Genomic DNA, 5,737 nt, shown 5'->3' with positions numbered 1-5,737 from the left:
TTTGTTCTATCGGAAAGAAAAAATTCCAAAAACGTTTTTATTGAAGCCTATGAAAGTGGCTGCCCTCATAGGTGGAACATTCAAATTTGTTCCATTATAAACCAGGACCTTAAGGACTGCATTCCCATTGCATTCCACTGTGATGTGGAGGAGCTTCTATGTGCTTGATGCCTTTTGAAAGCAAGTCAAAATGAAAGAACATCAGTGATTGAACAACGTAGGTCGCACCGACTATTTGTGATAGTCACGCAAGATCCATTTCTATAGGGACCTGTACATTAGTTAGGGATTTGAGAACTTCTTCTCTGTGTGTAGGAGAGGCCATCAAAAAGCCCCAAATAGAAATGTTGGCTTGCATTTTCTTTAGTTTACATATTTCTTTAATCATTGGTTGTTTGACCATAGAACCCTTGGTCTTGATGCTCTTTTCGCTTCTAGTGACTATCATCTCTAGGGGCTTCTTCCTGATAAGTAAATCATAGGGGCATTTACTCTCGTCATCACTATCAATGAGGACTACAATATTGACCATGGGATCGTCAATGCCTTCCTCAAATTCTTATGGGGAAGATGGACTAAAGGGCCTCCACATATTTCAATAGCTCGAACTTTGATCATCAAAACAAGGTTGTTCAGATGATGCAATAGTTTCTGGTTAAGTTTGCCTTCATAATCCTTATTCAGATATTTACCTTGAACATGGTATGCCCTTTGATTTATTACCATGGCTCCCAGCATTCTTTCAGTTTCTATAATCTTTAATCTTTTTAAATAATTGAAAATTTATATCTCAATTCCATTGAACAAACTGTGAATATAGGATTTTTTTTTTTTGTCTTCCCCAGCTTCATGTTTTTCTTTAGATTTGTTTACCATTTCATGACCTTTGTCTAGCCCATCATTCATTCATTGATTCTTCCTCCTCCTCTTCCTCCGAGTCAAGGATATCTTCATCGGACAAGAAAACATAATGGATTGCTTTAGTAGGATTAAAATGTGGTATCCTCTACGGTAGCATTCATTACTTCATAATTGTCCTCAAGCTCTTCATTGTCAGTGCTTGTAGCGAGGGGAAAAAAATGGCTGCTACCAGGGTTGCAGCCAAGTAGCTGCTAACCGGGTTGTAGCCAAGTAGCTGGAACCCCTCCTAGAAGCCAAATAAATGGAATAATTCACTTCCCACTAGGGTTGACAAATACCCTCATAGGTTATAGTATTTTCCAAAATACCATTTTAAATTCCATTTATTTGGCTGCCACACTTGGCTGCTACCCGGGTAGCAACTAAATTTCATCCTATAGCGAGGTTTCCAATAATGAGAGCAGATCAGGTTCACGTGCGAGGACGACTTTGGTCCGTGGATATAGAATCAATTTTCTCTCTCTTCATTTAATAGATTCTAAATCCATGGACTAGGGACGTACAAGAATGTGCGTTAAAAAAAAACTAGACACCCAGATAAGATATTTACCTTGATCATGGTTTGCACTTTGATTTATTACCATGGCTCCCAACATTCTTTCAGATTCTATAATCTTTAGTCTTTTTAACCAATTGAAAATTTATATCTCAATTCCATTGGACGAATTCTGAATATAGAACATGTTTTTTTTCTCCCCCAACTTCATGTTCTTCTTTAGATTTGTCTTCCATTTCATGACCTTTGTTTATGTCATCATCTTCTTCTTTGATTCTTCATCTGGATTCGGATCCTCTCCATAGAGCCCATGAACCATAGAGTGAACCCACAACTAGGAGGATTTGGGCACACATCTCGAGGTCACCCCAACCATGAGATCACTCTATGATCCATGGTCTCTATGGAGAGGAATCCTATCCTTCTTCATCCACCTCTTCCTCTGATCAGGTATATCATCATCAGACGGGAAACCAAGATGTATTGCTTTAGTAGGATTAAAATGTGGAACATCCTCTTTGGTAGCATTAATTAATTCATAATTGTCCTCAAGCCCTTCACTGTCAGTGCTTGTAGCGAGCTTTCCAACAATATCTTGTGCGTCGAAAAAAAATAGGCACCTAGATCAGAAGTCACAGCCCTTGAAAGAAAGATTCCATTTCAAAAACTGACGTTGGCCTAGTTCAAAATTGCGGGTGTAGACCAACCACTAAGAAACCTGTGGGCTGAAGCCCACAAATTTTGGACAGAGGATATAAATGGCCCCCACCTACCTTATTTGCAATCTGCACCAATATGACCAACACATTACTCTTGGAAGTTGATCCTTGAACTTGGAAGGTTTGCCGCCCTAACTGTAATGACTCTATTTGAGAATTAGCAAGTACCAATCCCTTGGCAGGTCCATTGACCCTAAACTCAAAGAAGGGGAAAGGGATTTATAAAGAGAGACAGAGAGAGTTGGTCTCCTTCCAATTCAAGAGAGCACATGGTTCAAGAGTTTACAGAGCATAGAGGTCCTCCCCTTCTAACCTTTACCCGAGGTAGGGATTAGATATAATCTTTCTTTTTTTTGTTAATAGTTTCTTTTAGTAGGTTTGTATGCTTAATGTAGTATAGTTTAGGGTATTGTAGTATAGTGTAATGTAGCACAATATAATGTAGCACAGTTTTGTGCAACGTAGCGTAGCATAATGTAGGCTTGCATGCCAAGTGAATGTAATATGATGTAATTAGAAATGCATTTTTTAAAGTAGCTTTTAAATTAAATTATGTGTCCATGAATAGGATTTAAATATGTGATGCAACACTCAAGCTAGCCAAACATAATCAAATATATCGGTTTAGGATATACACATTTGGGAGAATATCCAAACTTCAACTTCTAGTAGAAAGACGAGTTTAGTGGGTGGAGGGGGCGCTTAACACGTTCCCACATCCATAACCTAACCCTTGCCCCGACCTCTGGACCAAACCATATGGAATCAAACCCGATCCTTTCCCTTGACTAGGGATTAGACCGTCTCTTTTGGGTCCTAAGCTTGTATCCTAGGTGGCAACTCCCTTTTTAAGTTACCCCAACCCCCTGGTCGCATAAGAAGTAGGTTGTGAACCTTCTTTACTTCCTATAAAAGGTAAAAATAGGGTTTAAAAAAGAAAAAAAGAGAAAAAAATATACTGGGAAAAAAGGAACAAAGAAAAGGTAAAATAAAAAAACTGCCCTCTAATACGTGTCAACCCACAATGGAAATTATTTAACATCCAAAAAGTTCTCATTGACATTGAGAATGTACCAATAAAAGGTGTCTTGACATCGAATAAAAACTCAACGTCAAAAGATGCCCTTTTCTTGGAGGCGACAAGATTGCTTTTCTAGTGATGGTACTTGGTTTCTAGATCCTAGTTATACTCATAATCTCATTGAGGTTTGGAGTAAACTTCCTAGTATCAGGTGAGACCTAGGGGTAGTGGGGACGTTGTCTGTTCTCTTGCTAATTATTCTAAAAAAATCTCTTCTTATGTGTGGAACTTGGTGAATCTAAAGCTCTTAGAATTCCGTGGTATATGATGTTGTGGCCCGACTCTAGTATCCCTAGACATTCTTTTACCATTTAGAGAGCTCTGACCAGTTCGCATCCTACTAGGAGTTTTTCTTTACAGAAATTTGTCAATCCCTAACTATTATATTTGTTGGAATTCCTTGGAAAGTGTGGATCATATATTCTACTCTTGTCCTTTCTTCAAATTTGTCTTGAAAGCTAGTAAGTGTTGGCTCCATCTTAGAATTATTCTTCATTTTGACAAAGAATAGATAGTGGATTTTTAAAAATTTCAGTGGCAAAGCATCTTTTGACATCATTAATAAGTTGGCTTTTAGTATTGTAATTCATCCTGGGAATGCTTGGCACAATATTGCGTCGGGGGGCGCCTTGGACTAGCTAATGGACCGAAAGCTTTGTAAATGGTCCCAAAGGTCTCTAGTCCCATCATACATCTGGAAGCTAAGCATTTTGAATTCCGTCGGGAGGGGGGTTCTCATGATAGTGTCTGACAATGGAGAGTCACCAACTGTGATGATAATTTCAAAAACATAATATAGTTTCCCCACATTTTTAGGTTTTGGGTCTACTGAGGAGTCATTTATTATTTATTAACATTAGATTCTATATTCAAGGTAAATGTAGCTACATAATATGGTTTCCTCACATTTTCAAGTTTCAGGTCTAATGAGGATAATGTCAGATAAGAGACCTAATATCTAAGGTTCTTGACTTTTTCTACCCATAGCCAATCAAGTTAAAGTTGTTCAAGCAAAGATGGTCATGCAAAGAAGACTTTACGTGGATTTTTCATGCAAGATGGGTCCATTGGTTTTGTTATCACATGTGAGAAGGAAATGAAGAGCATTGAGAGAAAGTCAAATCTAGTTCAAGAAGCCCAAATCTTTATGCACATTAGTGGCACGAAGAAAAACATAGAGCATAATGGTAATTCTGAACATTTGGTAATTTTTTGGAACAATTGGATATTGGGCTCATTTCATCTGTAATATAAAATGGTGCAACTTTAATTCTCGGATTGGGTCAGCCCGGGTTAGGATAAAATCTTTTTTGGCTAAATTTAAAATTTAAGTTTATTTTTAGAATTTAAATAAATAAATTCTCCATATCCTTTCATCCTCTCACCTCTTTCACGTATCTCTCTCTTTCTAGAATTATTTCTAACACTCTCTCTCCTTAGCCCATATATAGGAACCCAATTCACAATCAGGGGGATACATATTCTATTCTCATTTTTCTTCAAGGGTTGAAAAATCTCCAATTCCTCTCTTCTCTTCTCTCCTTCTTCTTTTCTCTTTTTAGCTTTTAGTTTATTATTTAGTTTTATTAGTTTCTATTCAAGTTGTACATGGAGATTGAAGGCAATAAGTTTGAAGTTTGGACAATCGAAAAGCTTGAAGTTTTTATTGTGAACTTTGTCCAATTAAGTTTGGTTCTCAGAGTTTATTTTCCTCTAATTTAATGCATAGTTCTCCTCGTATTTATCTTTATATTCTCTTTATTATAGTTAACTAAATCCTGCAACTTGGGGATTGGATAAAACCATTAGAGAAGAGTAGTTTGTGAATAGTTGTTGCTTTGTAATTTTATTCCATGTAACCAAAACTATATTGCAATATTAAAATCAGACATGCCATTGATGTCCATTTGTATGCATAATTTCAGATGTTCCATATGGTCTTGCTTATAATCTTTTTATGCTTGCATGTTTCCAATTTCTCATAGAATATATTAGATTTAAAATTTCGTATTTTCTATTGACTTAATTCAAGCATGTGATATAAGGTTTAGATTGATTGCCAGTTACTCATAATTTCATAGTAATTCCAATTCCTAAGTGCTTTACCCAATACGAATTTCATAATTCCATTGTTAATTCATTACTTTTCACCATTGTTAGTTTAGATCAGTTTAATCATGATAACCTTGTATATTGCACTATCTACCTAGATTAGGACTGAAATTCCATAAAACTCACCTCCTTGTGATCTACCTTGGCTACACACGACTTGTGCACTTGCGGTTATTATTTTGTTTTAAACATCCTCATCATGAGCTTGTTCATATGCTTCTAGGGCTACTTGATTAGTTACAACACTTGGTGCATTTCCCCATGGGTATCCTAAAGTTCCTCCACCAAATTGGAGTATGAAACCATCCCCAGAGATCTCAGTCAGAGTGGGCATATGCCAAACATGAATACCCCCGGAAGCCATGAGCAGAACACCTAGTAGAGAGACCTAATCTTGAGTAAAATAAG

This window comes from Macadamia integrifolia, chromosome 4, assembly GCF_013358625.1.
Source record: "Macadamia integrifolia cultivar HAES 741 chromosome 4, SCU_Mint_v3, whole genome shotgun sequence".
Taxonomy (NCBI): Eukaryota; Viridiplantae; Streptophyta; class Magnoliopsida; order Proteales; family Proteaceae; genus Macadamia; species Macadamia integrifolia.
This window is presented reverse-complemented; position numbering follows the sequence as displayed.